The following is a 16,311-nucleotide window of genomic DNA, read 5'->3' on the forward strand; positions in this document are numbered from 1 at the left end:
CCCAAGTCAACTCTGACAGCTTCTTAGGCAGACCTGCTAGTCCACAGCACATGTGAACAAACAATTGTTTGCCAGATAGAATTTATATAGGTAAACAGTAAGAATGTATTCCACGGAAAACAAAACATAAAAGATTCTGAGTGTCTCAGTATTTCCTTATTAAATAACTTTTTTTTTTTTTTTTTTGAGTCGGAGTCTTGCTCTGTGGCCAGGTTGCCAGACTGGAGTGCAGTGACGTGATCTCAGCTCACCACAACCTCCACCTCCTGGGTTCAAGCAATTCCCCTGCCTCAGCCTCCCAAGTAGCTGGGATTATAGACACGCACCAACACGCCAGCTAATTTTTTGTATTTTTAGTAGAGACAGGGTTTCACCATGTTGGCCAAGATGGTCTCGATCTCCTGACCTCGTAATCTGCCCACCTTGGCCTCCCAAAATGCTGAGATTACAGGCATGAGCCACCGCGCCTGGCCTTAAATAACTTTTTTAAAAAAACATTTTTGAGGTTAATAATTAACATTTTAATTAATTTAATATGTACTTAATAATACATATATAATTTACCATCTTCACCATTTTTATGTGTACAGTTCAGTGCTAATAAATAAATCTATATCTTTTTTCCCTTTCATCCTTGCCTTCCCTCTTTCCCTTCCGGCCTCTGGTTAAAATCACAAAAACGTAATTGTGAATTTTCCTTTAAAAAGTAAATTTTACTTATATCCAATATCCAGACTAGGTAAAGAAATGAGTGTTCTTTAAAAATAAATATGACTGGAAACCAGCTAGAAGGTATTTAATATTCTAGTCCTTAGATACAATTAACATGTACTGAAATTAATTCCAGATGGGGTCTCTATATGGACTCCTATTGATTACTATCTTAGTAAAACAAGATTAGAAGGATGTATTAAAGGGTTAAAAATAAAATTATTTTTAGAAATCTAAGATTAAAGGTAAAATGCTAATAATACATACGAAACCGTCGGGCGCGGTGGCTCATGCCTGTAATCCCAGCACTTTGGGAGGCCGAGGCAGGTGGGTCACGAGGTCAGGAGTTCAAGACCAGCCTGGCCAAGATGGTGAAGCCCCGTCTCTACTAAAAATACAAACAAACTGACCAGGTGTGGTGGCTCACGCTTATAATCCATGGGAGGCTGAGGCTGGTGGATAACCTGAGGTCAGGAGTTCAAAACCAGCCTGGCCAACATGGTAAAACCCTGTCTCTACTGAAAATACAAAAACTAGCTGGGCGTGGTGGTGCATACCTGTGGTTCCAGCTACTCAGAAAGCTAAGGCAGGAGAATCACTTGAACCTGGGAGGCAGAGGTTCCGGTGAGCCAAGGTTGCGCCACTGTACTCCAGCCTGGGTGACAGAGCGAGACTCTGTCTCAAAATAAATAAATAAATAAAATTTCAAAAAAATTACCCAGGCATGGTGGGGGCGCCTGTAATCCCAGCTACTCGAGAGGCTGAGGCAGAGAATTGCTTGAACCTGGGAGGCGGAGGTTGCAGTGAGCCAAGATTGCACCACTGCACTCCAGCCTGGGCAACAGAGCAGGACTCCGTCTCAAAAAAAAAAAAAAAAGAAAGAAAATATACTAGTAATAATAATATATTGACTCTGTGTATTTCCATACAAAGATACGGAAAAACTTCATGAAAAAATATCACTGGTAGCTTTCTAACCAAATATAAGTAGATATGATTTAATTAAATGTTCATTTGCAATGCGGTTAAACACACAGTATGAAGGAAGAAAAACACAACAGGCTAAGAATTATTATAAATATAAGGATAAAAGAACTAGGGCACAGTCATCATAAACCTTATAGTCACGACAAAAGTGCTTAAGAAAGGCTCCATTAATCTGCAATTCCATCTCACACAATAAAAACTGCTCTCTTTAATCTTCCAAGTATTACAGAGTGCCTAACACAGAATAATAGTGCTTTACAATAGAAGTTCACAAGCAAAAATGCAGACAAGAAGATGAAGTGTCATGAAGCTTTTCAATAAAATATCAAACTGCAACACAGGACTACTGCATCTTTTTTTTTTTTTTTTTTTTTAAAAAAAAGGAAGAAAAAAACTGCTAGCTGTTTTTAGTAACATGGCATTCAAAAAACTTTATGTTGCTGCCAGGTCACTTAATTTTAAATGTCCAGACCTGCAGGAATACATACGTGATGTTGCAAGTCACTTAACCTCTATGTGCCTCAATTTCTTCATTCATAAAGTAAGGGGATTCATTTGTCTAATTTCTATGATTTCCCTTCAAGTTTTATAAATTGCTTTAACTCACATTTCAATATCAGAAAGTACATATTCTTGGGAAATATCAATAATATATAGAAAATATCAAGTCTGGGCCGGCGCAGTGGCTCAAGCCTGTAATCCCTGCACTTTGGGAGGCCGAGACGGGCGGATCATGAGGTCAGGAGATCGAGACCATCCTGGCTAACATGGTGAAACCCCGTCTCTACTAAAAAATACAAAAAACTAGCCGGGCGCGGCGGCGGGCGCCTGTAGTCCCGGCTACTCAGGAGGCTGAGGCAGGCGAATCGCTTGAACCCGGGAGGCGGAGCTTGCAGTGAGCTGAGATCTGGCCACTGCACTCCGGCCTGGGCGACAGAGCGAGACTCCATCTCAAAAAAAAAAAAAAAAAAGAAAATATCAAGTCTGGGATAATCAGAAGCCTATAATTAATAAGGTCTGTTTAATAAGAAGAAACAAAATAGATTTGCATTAGATCACTTAAGCAAACAAACAAAAGAAAAGCTCTTTTAACCAAAGCTGTGATGTCTGCTAATCACCTAACATTTGTAACATGGGTGCAGCACATGTCCCTTCTTACTGTTGACAGCTGTTCTCAATTTATCAATTATTTTAATTTACCTTCTGGAACTGTGAATGATTTTTGGCCAGAAGAAATAAATTATGTTTAAAGCAGGTGCAACTTTATATAAGTATAAAAAGAAAAGAACCTAATATAAACTGTATGTTGTATATATGCATAAAATATCTCTGTAAAAAAACGTAAGAAATTGATTATATTGGTTGTATCCTAGAAGGAAAACCAGATAATTAAAGAATAGGAATGGTATCTGTACATCAAAGTAGCCCTGTAACATGAGTTTACCTATGTAACAAACCTGCACATGTACCCCTGAACCTAAAATAAAAGTTAAAAAAAAAAAAAAGAAGAGGAATGGGAAGATAACTTTTCACTATATACCCTTTTCGAATTTTGTACCATGGACGAATATTACCTATTCAAAAAATTAAAAATAATAAAACATAAATAACAAATTTACATTTGCACACACAGAAAGAATTAGTAAACTAATGCATATAATGAAGTAATAACATTTCAAAGGAATTTGTATTTTTTCCGCATAACCCAAGACTTCTCAGATCTGATCTGATTTAAATACCATTTCAATCTTTCTTTTTTTTTTTTTTTGAAGACAGGGTCTTGCTCTCTATCCCAGGCTGAAGTGCAGTGGCACAATCTTAGCTCACTGCAGCCTCTACCTCCTGGGTTCAAGAGATCCTCCCGCCTTAGCCTTCCCAGTAATTGAGACTACAGGCATGCACCATCACACCTGGCTAATTTTTGTGTTTTTTGTAGAGACAGGGTTTCACCATGTTGCTCAGGCTGGTCTCCCACTCCTGGGCTCAAGAGATCTGCCAGCCTCAGCCTCCCCAAGTGCTGAGATTGCAGGCATGAGCAACTGCACCTGGCCTCAATCTTTCTTTATGAGATTAAGGACTAAGGTATGTGTGTTCTTTCCATATTCAAACCCAGACATTTTTAAACAAGTATGTTTAAAATTACTGAAGTACTAAAAATTCACAATATAAAAACGATTTTGTTACTCAAACTGCTCAATTAAGTCATGTAATGCAGAAAAGATAAAGAAAAAAATTGTAAACTTTGAGACTAACAATGTAAAATGTAGACCGGGCATGGTGGTTCACGCCCATAATCCCAGCACTTTGGGAGGCCAGGTGGGCAGATCACTTGACGTGAGGAGTTCAAGACCAGCCTGGCCAATGTGGCAAAACCCTGTCTCTACTAAAAATACAAAAATTAACCAGGTGTGGTGGCATGTGCCTATAATCCCAGCTACTCGGGAGGCTGAGGCAGGAATATGCTTGAACCCAAGAGGTGGAGGTTGCCGTAAACTGAGAGTGCACCACTGCACTCCGGCCTGGGTGACAGAGTGAGACTCTGTCCAAAAAAAAAAAAAAAATTGTAAAACGTAAATCTTCCATTCAACAGAAACTTGCCACAAACAATTATGTTGAAAGACAAGGCACAAAGTAGGACTAAGTAAAACACACATAAAGATATAAATGGGGCCGGGCGCAGTGGCTCACGCCTGTAATCCCAGCACTTTAGGAGGCTGAGGCAGGTGGATCATGAGGTCAGGAGTTCAAGACCAGCCTGGCCTAGATGTGAAACCCCGTCTCTACTAAAAATACAAAAATTAGCTGGGCACAGTGGCAGGCACCAGTAATCCCAGCTACTTGGGAGGCTGAGGCAGGAGAATCACTCGAACCCAGGGGGGTGGAGGTTGCAGTGAGCTGAGATCATGCCACTGCACTCCAGCCTGGGCAACAGAGTGAGATTCTGTCTCCAAAAAAAAAAAAAAAAAAGAGGTAAATGGTTATTATCTAGAGCATATAAATAGCATAAATAGCATCTTCAAAATCAATACCCTCAAAATTCCAGCTGAAAAATGAGCAAAAATCCTAGACAATTCACAAAAGAACTATGAACATCAATAAATTTATGAAAAGATGCTCAACCTCAATAATAGTTGTATAACAAGGTACCAACATGCTCACTTCCACACATAGTAAAACGAGGTACCCATTTATGGCCTACCAGTTTTGAAAAAGAAAAAAGAATACCTGATAATATCTAGTTTTGGCAACAGTGTGGGCAAATGCCTTCATATACTGTTGTTAAGAATGTAAACTGGGGGCCAGATGTGGTGGCTCACACCTGTAATCCCAGCACTTTGGGAGGACAAGGCGGGCAGATCACGAGGTCAGGAGATGGAGAGCATTCTGGCCAACATGGTGAAACCCAGTCTCTACTGAAAACACAAAAATCAGCTGGGCATGGTGGTGCATGCCTGTAATCCCAGCTACTCGGGAGGCTGAGACAGGAGAATTGCTTGAACCAGGCAGTCAGAGGTTACAGCGAGCCAAGATCCGCGCCACTGCACTCCAGCCTGGTGACAGAGTGAAACTCTGTCTCAAAAAAATAAAAATAAAAAAAGAATGTAAACTGCGATGGACTTTTTGAGAGAATTTGACAGCATGAAATTTTTACCTACAAAAATGTTGGCAGAGCGTGGTGGCTTATGCCTGTAATCCCAGCATTTTAGAAGGCTGAAGTGGGTGGATCACCTGAGGTCAGGACTTTGAGATCAGCCTGACCAATATGGTGAAATCCCATCTCTACTAAAAATACAAAATTAGCTGGGCATCATGGCACATGCCTGGAATCCCAGCTACTTGGGAGGCTGAGGCAGGAGAATCACTTGAACCCAGGAGGCGGAGGTTGCAGTGAGCTGGGGTCACACCATTGCCCTCTGGCCTGGGCAACAAGAGTGAAACTCCATCTCAAATAAATAAATAAATAAAGTTAAATGTAAACTACCCAATTCCAATTCTTATAGAAACCCAGCCTGCAAAAAAATACTTGCAAATAAAAGAGGTTTCCTGAAAATTTATTTGTAATAGAGAAAAACTAGAAATAAACGGAACTCTCCTTAATAGCAGAATCGGTAAATAAATTACAGTAAATTCATACTATAACACAGGGGTCCCCAACCCCCAGGCCACAGACCAATACTGATCCATGGCCTGTTAGGAACCAAGCCGCACAGCAGGAGGTGAGCTGCAGACAAGGAAGCATTACTGCCTGAGCTCCCCAACCTGTTAGATCAGCAGCGGCATTAGATTCTCATAGGAGCACGGACCCTACATACGAGGGATCTAAATTGCAGTCTCCTTATGTGAATCTAACGCCTGTTGATCTGAGGTAGAACGGTTTCCACCTCTTCCCCTGTCCGTGGAAAAATTTTCTTCTAGGAAGCCAGTAAACCAACCAGTCTCTGGTGCCAAAAAGGCTGAGGACTGCTGCTATAGAATACTAATGCAGTGATGCATATCTATACATCCTAAAAAGGAAAAGTGCATCACAGAATAGTATAGCTATCAATAAATATTTGTTGAATGAATGAATATAAGTAGGTCCATTTATTTAAAAGGAGAGAGGCATAATATCTCTGTGTCTAAATAAATATACAAAGAAAGGTCTGAGGCCGGGCACAGTGACTGATGCCTATAATCCCAGCACTTTGGGAGGCTGAGATCAGAGGATAGCTTGAGCTCAGGAGTTCAAGGCAACATGACGAAACCCCGTCTCTTAAAAAAAAAAAAAAAAAAAAAAAAAAATTAGCCAGGTGTGGTGGTGCACGCCTGAGGTCCCAGCTACTCAGAAGGTTGAGGTGAGAGAACTGTTTGAGTCTGGGTGGTCGAAGCTGCAGTGAGCCAACATTGCACCACTGCACTCCAGCCTGGGCGAAAGAGTAAGACCCTGTCTCAGGAAAAACAAACAAAAAACAAACAAACAACAACAAAAAAAACAACTCCACACACAAAAAAAGGTCTGGAATGATGCATGCCAAACTGTTCAGTGTGATTATCTCTGAAGAGAGGAATGGCATTGGGGTGGAAGGCAAGGATCTAGCAGAAGAAAAGGGTTGAAGGAGACTTTTTAATTTTTTTCTCCTGCCTTGGCCTCCCGAGTAGCTGGGATTACAGGCGCCCGCCATCACGCCCAGCTATTTTGTATTTTTAGTAGAAACGGGGTTTCACCATGTTGGCCAGGCTGGTCTCAAACTCCCGACCTCATGTGACCCGCCCACCTTGGCTTCCCAAAATGCTGGGATTACAGGCATGAGCCTCTGTGCCCAGCCAATTTTTAATTTTGTACCTTTTTTTTTTTTTTTTTTTTTTTTTTTGACGGAGTCTGGCTCTGTTGCCCAGGCTGGAGTGCAGTGGCCGGATCTCAGCTCACTGCAAGCTCCGCCTCCCGGGTTCACGCCATTCTCCTGCCTCAGCCTCCCGAGTAGCTGGGACTACAGGCACCCGCCACCTCGCCCGGCTAATTTTTTTTGTATTTTTAGTAGAGACGGGGTTTCACCATGTTAGCCAGGATGGTCTCGATCTCCTGACCTCGTGATCCGCCCGTCTCGGCCTCCCAAAGTGCTGGGATTACAGGCTTGAGCCACCGCGCCCGGCCCTCTTCTTCTTTTTTAAGAGAAGGAGTCTTACTATGTTGCCCAGACTAGAGTGTAGTTGCTATTCCCAGGCCTGTTCATAGCACACTACTGCCTCAAACTCCTGTGCTCAATCTATTCTTCTGCCTCAGCTTCTTGCGTAGCTAAGGCTATAGGCATATGCCAGCTCACCTGGCTCAATTTTTAATTTTAAAGCAAAAAAGAACTATGAAAATGAAAAATATATACATATTAAAGGATTAGATCTCAAAAGTTCTAATCTATATTAAGGTACCAACTAAAGTAGAATCCCCAAAACAGGATTAACTGCTTTGTTTACAATGCAAAAACTATTGGGTACTATTTTAGGATCTTACATTCATTGTTTAATTGATCCTTACAAAGACCATTCTTCACCAGAAGGTAGCTTCTAGATCCCCTCCCACTCCTGTCATCCTCCTCTAAATATTTGTTAATCTCCCTCTTAAAGAACCCAAAATAGGCCAGGGGCGGTGGCTCACGCCTGTAATCCCAACACTATAAGAGGCTGAGGCAGGTGGATCACGAGGTCAGGAGATCCAGACCATTCTGGCCAACATGGTGAAACTCCATCTCTACTAAAAATACAAAAATTAGCCGGGCGTGGTGGCCTGCGCCTGTAGTCCCAGCTACTCAGGAGGCTGAGGCAGAAGAATCACTTGAACCTGGGAGGGGAAGGCTGCAGGAGAGGCAGGAGAATCTACTCAGGAGGCTGAGGCAGGAGAATCACTTGAACCTGGGAGGTGAAGGTTGCAGTGAACCGAGATGGCGCCACTGCACTCCAGCCAGGGCAACTGAGCAAGACTCCATCTCAAAAAATAAATAAATAAATAAATAGGCCAGGCACGGTGGCTCATGCCTGTAATCCCAGCACTTTGGGAAGCCAAGGCGGGCGGATCACGAGGTCAGGAGATTGAGACCATCCTGGCTAACACGGTGAACCCTCATCTCTACTAAAAATACAAAAATAATTAGCCGGGCATGGTGGCGGGCGCCTGTAGTCCCAGCTACTCGGTAGTCTGAGGCAGGAGAATGGTGTGAACCCGGGAGGCGGAGCTTGCAGTGAGCTGAGATCACACCACTGTACTAAAGCCTGAGCGACAGAGCAAGACTCCATCTCAAAAACACAAATAAATAAAAAATAAAGCACAACACTCCAGGTGTGGTCTGATCAAGAACTATACACAGTGAAACTAACATATCCCATAATCTAGGCTCTTTACAATGAATACACCTAAAATTTCCTTATATCATCATCTATCTGTGAAATGCTATTTTTGCACTTCCAGCAATTTCATTTCCAAAGCTTTTCTTAAAGTTTCAAAGAAAACCACTGGGCGCAGTGGCTCACGCCTGTAATCCCAGCACTTTGGGAGGCTGAAGTGGGTGGTTCACGAGGTCAGGAGATCAAGACCATCCTGGCTAACACGATAAAACCCCGTCTCTATTAAAAATATAAAAAAATTAGCCGGGCGTGGTGGCGGGCGCCTGTAGTCCCAGCTACTCAGGAGGCTGAGGCAGGAGAATGGTGTGAACCCAGGAGGCAGAGCTTGCAGCGGGCAGGAGATCACGCCACTGCACTCCAGCCTGGGCGACAGAGTGAGACTCTGTCTCAAAAAAAAAGAAAAAAACAAAGATTTCATAAAAGGTTCCACTTTCTTTTTCTTTCTCATCACATCAACAAGAGTCACAAAACATGGTACTTAGCCATAGGAAAAAAACATTATTTGAGTTACATACGTCAAGTGTACTATATAACGAGTAATTATAAATAGTATAAAATTTTATGTCTTTTTGCATTGCATGTAGTACTGTTTTTTCTTTCTTTCTTTCTTTTTCTTTTTCTTTTTTTTTTTTTTTTGAGACTGGGTCTCACTGTCTCCCAGGCTGGTAGAGCCTTGTCAACCTAGGCTCAAGTGATTCTCTCACCTCAGCCTCCTCCCAAAATGCTTGGATTACAGGTATGAGTCACCTCGCCCAGCCCAGTACTATTTCTCTGTAAAATAGGATGTTGACTTATAAAACGAGAACAAGCTCCTAGCAGAGTGGAAAGCATGCAACTGGTGCTCAATAAATGTAAATTTCTTCCCTTCAGAGCTCCTAGCCTTGGTAAGGACAATGTGTCAAAAGGACTGCTAATGAATTGCTGCGGGAGAGCTACTGCGCTGTGCAGTATAAAAATTTACTTTGGAATAAGCTTACTTATTTTTGAAAATATTTCAGTAATTTAAAAAATATCAAGTCAGGTGCGGTGGCTCATGCCTGTAATCCCAGCACTTTGGGAAGCCAAGGCAGGCAAGTCACTTGAGCCCAGGAGTTCAACACCAGCCTGGGCAACATGGCAAAACCCTATCTCTACAAAAAATACAAAAATTAGCTGGGTGTGGTAGCAAGCACCTGTAGTCCTAGCTACTCGGGAGGCTGAGGCAGGAGGATCACTCGAGCCCAGGAATTTGAGGCTGCAGTGGGCTATCATCACGCCACTGTACTGCAGCCTGAACGATAAAGTGAGACCCTGTTTCAAAAAATAAATAAATAGGCCAGGTGCAGTGGCTCACGCCTATAATCCCAACGCTTTGGGAGGCCGAAGTGGGTGGATCACTTGAGACCAGGCGTTCAAGACCAGCCTCACCAACATGGTGAAACCCTGTCTCTTCTAAAAATAAAAAAATTAGTCAAGTGTGGAGGTGTGTGCACCTGCAATCCCAGCTACTTGGGAGGCTGAGGCAGGAAAATCACTTGAACTTGGGAGGCAGAGGTTGCAGCGAGCCGAGATCACACCACTGCACTCCAGCCTGGGCAACACAGCGAGACTCTGTCTCTAATAATAATAATAATAATAATAATAATAAATAATATTGGAAAGTTCATTGAGATCAATTATGTTAAACGTACCATATGAAGAAACCCCTACTTGTGATAATATTCATCTGAAGCCATTTAAACAGGGGAAGTTCAGGTAGGTAATGACTGAGGAGTATTTACTAAGTATTAACAACACGCTACAAACTGGGATACAATGATCGAGCTATTACGGTGAACAAGACTATAGAACACAAAAGAAAGGTTTTAAGGGAGTGTGTGGTATAAATTCCTTTTTTTTTTTTTTTTTTTGAGGCAGAGTCTCGCTTTGTCGCCCAGGCTGGAGTGCAGTGGCATGCACAATCTTGGCTCACTGCAACCTCCACCTCCTGTGTTCAAGCGATTCTCCTACCTCAGTCTCCCGAGTAGCTGGGATTACAGGCACATGCCACCATGCCCAGTTAATTTTTGTATTTTTGATAAAGACAGGGTTTCACCATGTTATCCAGGCTGGTCTCAAACTCCTGACCTCAGGTGATCCGCCCGCTTCAGCCTCCCAAAGTGCTGGGATTACAGGCATGAGCCACCACACCCGGCCGGTATAAATCCTTTTTAAAGGGTATCTTTTCATTTCAACAAAAACAAACTCAATATAGAGAAAAATTAGTTGAAATATGCAAGCTTTGGCTATTCAGTGTAATAGTCTCAAAACTGAAGTATCCTCAGGTGTGGGCCAGCATTGGATTTGGAGTTTGAAGACCTGGGTTTAAGTCTTCTGTTCAAAAATAATACACAGGGTCAGGCACGGTGGCTCTCGCTTGTAATCCCAACACTTTTCGAGGCCAAGGAGGGTGGATCACCTGAGGCTAGGAATTCGAGACTAGCCTAGCCAACATGGTGAAACCCCGTCTCTACTAAAAATACAAAAATTAGCCTGGCGTGGTGGCAGGCACCTGTAATCCTAGCTACTTGGGAGGCTGAGGCAGGAGAATCATTTAAATTCAGCAGGCGGAGGCTGCAGTGAGCTGAGATCGTGCCACTGAACTCCAGCCTGGACGACAGAGAGAGACTCCGTCTCAAAAAAAAAAAAAAAAAAAAAAAAAAAAAAAAAAGGTAATCAACAGATGCCTTCCAAAGTGCTTTCAACTCAGAGCCCATTCTCAAACTAAAACAATAGCAAGCATTATCACTATTTTACGGAATGAGACATTAGTCAATGTTAGGCTTAGTAGCTCTTACAAGAATGCAATCCGTAGCAAAAGAAAGCTCAAATACAGGTAATCTGATTTTTCAGCTTACTGATCTACTAAGGAAAACTTCAAATCTTTTCATAACTAAAGCGTTTCTGAAACTGCAGCATACATTAAGTATTTCACATGCTGTCCATTAAATAACTAATAAACTCTATTTCACAAACAGGAAAAGAGGTTGAACACCATTATGTAAGTAGTAACATAGGATTGTACCCCTGTTCTCTTATGACACATTCTTAACAGTACTGGTTTTTAAGACGAGGGAGAAAAGAACCAGGAAATGGACCAGTGGGAGACAAACATAGGTTAAAATCCTGTCAAAAAAGAAAAAAAAAAAACAACTTACGTCTTCATAATGGCATCCAAATTCAAGTGTCTGGGTTTTGGCTTTTCTACCTAACAATATACTGTTGTGGCTTGACTTTTCCATTACCGTGTAATAATGTTTCTTTCCTATTGGAAGCAATCTATCCTAACCTCCCAAACCTAAGGTAGAATTACTCATTTCATCTTCTTCCTAAATGAGACCTCGAAAATATGCCATATAAAGGAAAATGGGCTCTTAGGCGTTTCTCCTTCTTAGTAAAATGTCAATGCAACATATGCCAACGCTGGAGACAAAAAAATTCTACTTGGATTTACTGTGAAAAAAAGATTTATAGCATTTTTTAAACCTACATGTTAATTTATGTGCCATTAACTTTTTGAGGCATTCTACAGAGTCTACAACAAAGACAGAAATAACTATTAGGATCACAATCTATGAATCTGGGTGGAACAAAGACTTCTCCTTTCATTACGCAGAGAAAACCAAGTTGCCAAAAAAAAAAAAAAAAAGGTCCCCTCAGATACCATGCACGGTTACTAACTGCATGTCTGTGTACAGAGAAGCAAAAATCATCTGGTCAAAAGCCCAAATGCCGCCCTGGCCAACCCTCGCCCCCGCCCCCGCCCCCTTTGCCCACGGCCTCGCCCCGGAGCTAGAGTTCCAATATTTTTCTCCCCAATAAAGAGAAGAGGTTTAACCCTTTGAGTTCCACAACCTTGCGTTCTTCTACGCAGGCGCCCCTCCAGTACAATCCCAGTTCTAAATCGAGTCGCTGCCCCTTTCCGCGACCACACCCAGACCCCCAAAGGCCTGCTCCCAGAGACCACTGATGTAAGAAAAGCCAAACCCGGCCCCAGCGGGGCTCCCAGCCCCGGGCTCCCTCTCCTCCTCCGGGCCAAGGCGTGCCTAGAAAGGGACGCGAGCGCGCCCCTCAGTTCTAGCACGGGCTCGACCAAGGGGCGAGGAAGGAAGAATCGGCGCAGCGGCGAAATGGGCACGAACCTCGAGCTCACTTGCTGCTCGGTGCCAGGGCGAGGGGTGTCGCTCTGCCCCCAGAAACCGACTGGTAATGTGAGAAAGGTGTGGTCCAGGAGCGGTGACCTCGGACCGGGGCCCAGCAGTTCGCAGGTCCTCATCCCGCGATGCTGGGGCCTCACCCACGACCCCAGTCCCCTCCCAGTCGGCACCCAAGCCTACTAAAGACCCCTCTCTGGGGCCGCAAACAGCCCTCGGGGCCGCCCAGTCGAAGCCGTGTCAGGTGGTGACAGGAGGCGACGGGTGACCATGGCAACCCGAGGTGTGCAGCTGTCCGACCCCGCCTCCGCCTCCCGGACACACTCACCTGAGGGCTCCAGGGCAAGCCCGGAGGAGCGACGGAGGAGAACGCGGCTGGGAGGCCGGCGGCCAGGGCACCGAAGCGGCCGGCTCCGGTCTGCGGCGGGAGCACGAGGGCGGCGGTCTGGGTTTGGCGTCGGTCCTCCCTCCTGCCGCCCGCGCGTCAATCCATCAGTTCGTCAACCCGTCCTTCTCACGTCGGCCCCTCCCGGCCCCGCGACTGCTCAGCTCAGCCTCTTGCAGACTGCGGTTGTCAAATGCCGGGGAGCCGAGCTCTACCCGCGAGCGGCAGCCAATCGCCGCGCTTCCCCGAGGCGCCTCAGGACCCCGCCGCGCGGGGCGGCCAGGCAGGTGCCTGAGCCGAAGGGCGAGTCGGCTGGGGTGGGCTGGGCGGCGCTGGGCTGGACGGGGCGGGGCGGGGCGGACCCAAAGCCTGCGCGGGGCGGGGGGCGGGGCGGGCTTGGAAAGACCTGCTAGGGGCCGGGGGAACCAGCAGGACGCGCGCGTCAATAGCGTGAGACCAGTGGCAGGGAGTTAGACCCGTAGCAGGTCGGTGACCCCATGTCCCAAAATAGCACTAACGGGGTTGTCGCCTCCAAACAGAGAAGACTGCGCATTAGGATTGACTCTTCGTACTCCTCCCAGATAATTAATAAAGGTGAATGAAATTAATGTCGCCTTCTACCCTTCTCTCGCTGCTTTCCTAGGTCCCACTTCATCCCAGAAAACTCCAGTAGTTTGTCCCCTTTCTGGTTTCTCATTTTGTAAAGGTGATCTGCCTTGAAAGCATTTTTCAGTTACTTAACATTTAACATGTTCAGTTTTATCTACCCCTGTTGGTTGTAAGCCACTTATTCCACAAATATACGTGATGCTCAACCGAGCTGAATTAAGCATCCAGGAAGTATAACCATAAGGAAGAATACAATTACACAAACCTGTAAGAACATCATCCTCGGCCAGGCGCGGCGGCTCATGCCTGCAATCCCAGCACTTTAGGAGGCTGAGGCGGGAGGATCACCTGAGGTCAGGAGTTTGAGACCAGTCTGGCCAACATGGTGAAACCCCGTCTCTACTAAAAATCCAAAAATTAGCCGGGTGTGGTGGCAAGCTGCCTGTAATCCCAGCTACTCGGTAGGCTGAGGCAAGAGAATCGCTTGAACCCGAGAGATGGAGGTTGCAGTGAGCCGAGATCATGCCATTGCACTCAGGCCCGGGTGACAGAGTGAGACTCCGTCTCACAAAGAAAATTTTAAAAAAAAAATCATCCTCACAGAGGCGAAAGTCCAGAGTGAGCTGGACCTCCCAAAAGGGGAAAATGGGGTAACAGCCTGGTAAAGAGAATAAACATTAAAAATATTTCTGGCACTCCCATGCTTATGCTTATTGCAGTACTATTCACAATAGCCAAAATATGGAATCAACCTAGGTCAATCAACAGACAAATGGATAAAGAAAATGTGGTACATATACACAGCGCAATCTTTGTTTTTTTGTTTTTGAGATGGAGTCTCGCTCTGCCGCCCAGGCTAGAGTGCAGTGGTGCGATCTCGGCTCACTGCAAGCTCCGCCTCCCGGGTTCACACCATTCTCCTGCCTCAGCTTCCCGAGTAGCTGGGACTACAGGCGCCAGCCGCCACCTCCGGCTAATTTTTTTTTTTTCTTTTTTTTTTTTTTTTTTTTTTTTTTTTTTGTATTTTTAGTAGAGATGAGGGTTCACCGTGTTAGCCAGGATGGTCTCGATCTCCTGACCTCATGATCCGTCCGCCTCGGCCTCCCAAAGTGCTGGGATTAAAGGCATGAGCCACCACGCCCAGCCACACAATGCAATCTTATTCACCCATAAAAAAGAATGAAATCCTGTCATTTGCAGCAACATGGATGGGACAGGAGGACATTATGTTAAGTGAAACAAGCAAAGCACAAAAAGACAAATATTGCACGTTCTCACATGGGAACTAAAAGAATTGGATCTCATGGAGGTAGTGAATACAATGGTGGTTACCAGAGGCTGGAAAGTGAGTGGAGGGCGAAGGGGGAATAAAGAAGTTAATGGGTACAAAACTACAGTTACATAGCAGGAATAAATTCTAGTGCTCGATAGCATAATTGGGTGACTATAGTTAACAGTAATCTATTCTATATTTCCAAATAGCTAGAAGAGAAGATTCAGAATGTTCCCAACACAAAGAAATAGTAAATGGCAGGCCAAGCGCAGTGGCTCACGCCTGTAATCCCAGCACTTTGGGAGGCCGAGGTGGGCAGATCAAGACCATCCTGGCCAACATGGTGAAACCCTGTCTCTACTAAAAATACAAAAATTAGCCGGGTGTGGTGGTGCGCGCCTGTAGTCCCAGCTACTCAGGAGGCTGAGGCAGGAGAATCACTTGAACCTGGGAGGCAGAGGTTGCAATGAGCTGAGATTGGGTCACTGCACTCCAGCCTGGTGACAGAGCAAGACTCTGTCTCAAAAAATAAAAGAAAAGAAATAATAAATGCCTGGGCACAGTGGCTCATGCCTGAAATCCCAGCACTTTGGGAGGCTTAGGCTCACTTAAGGCCACTAGTTAGAGACTTGCCTGGCAACATAGTGAGACTCCCTCTCTACAAAAACGAGAATAAAAAATTAGACATGGCGAGACACACCTGCAGTCCTAGCTACTTGAGAGGCTGAACTGGGATGATAGTTTGAGCTCAAAGTTCGAGGCTACCGTGCGCTATAATCACACTACTGCACTCCCACTGGGGTGACTGATTGAGACCCTGTCTCTTAATAATAATAATGCATGTTTAAGGTGATGGATATCCCAATTACCCAGATTTGATCATTACACATTGTATTTACTCTAGAAATATGTACAACTATTATGTAATCATAAAAATTAAAAATAAAATTTAAACCATATTTCTGGGAATACAAAATTTTGTCCAATTCAAGATAAAAGAAGCGAGAGCTTGAAGATACACATTTTTTTTCCTTTCTTTTTTTTTTTTTTTTTTTTTTGAGATGGGGTCTCACTGTGTCACCCAGGCTGGAGTGCAGTAGTGCAATCTCAGCTCACTGAACCTCCTCCTCCTGGGTTTAAGCGACTCTCCTGCATCAGCCCCCAGACTAGCTGGGACTACAGCGCACCACCATGCCCAACTAGTTTTTGTATTTTTAGTAGAGACGGGGTTTCACCATGTTGGTCAGGCTGGTCTCGAACTCCTGACCTCGTGATCCGCCTGCCTCAGCCTCCCATAGTCC

General features: G+C 44.5%; 1 protein-coding gene across 3 annotated transcripts in view; it reads right to left on the reverse strand.

Moving 5' to 3' along the window:
- The window catches only part of WDR47 (WD repeat domain 47), a 70,930-nt gene extending 57,485 nt beyond the window's left edge, over positions 1–13,445 (reverse strand). The window contains exon 1 of one of the 3 annotated variants that reach the window (XM_050745570.1): positions 13,072–13,445. The gene's annotated coding sequence lies outside the window, so the exon portion shown is untranslated. Of the gene's footprint in view, positions 1–12,731; positions 12,830–13,071 lie in introns of those variants that run through there. The other 2 variants (XM_050745581.1, XM_050745561.1) reach the window with 2 other exon arrangements.
- Positions 13,446–16,311: the final 2,866 nt, after the last annotated feature.

Source organism: Macaca thibetana, chromosome 1 (assembly GCF_024542745.1).
Source record: "Macaca thibetana thibetana isolate TM-01 chromosome 1, ASM2454274v1, whole genome shotgun sequence".
In the NCBI taxonomy this organism is placed as follows: Eukaryota; Metazoa; Chordata; class Mammalia; order Primates; family Cercopithecidae; genus Macaca; species Macaca thibetana.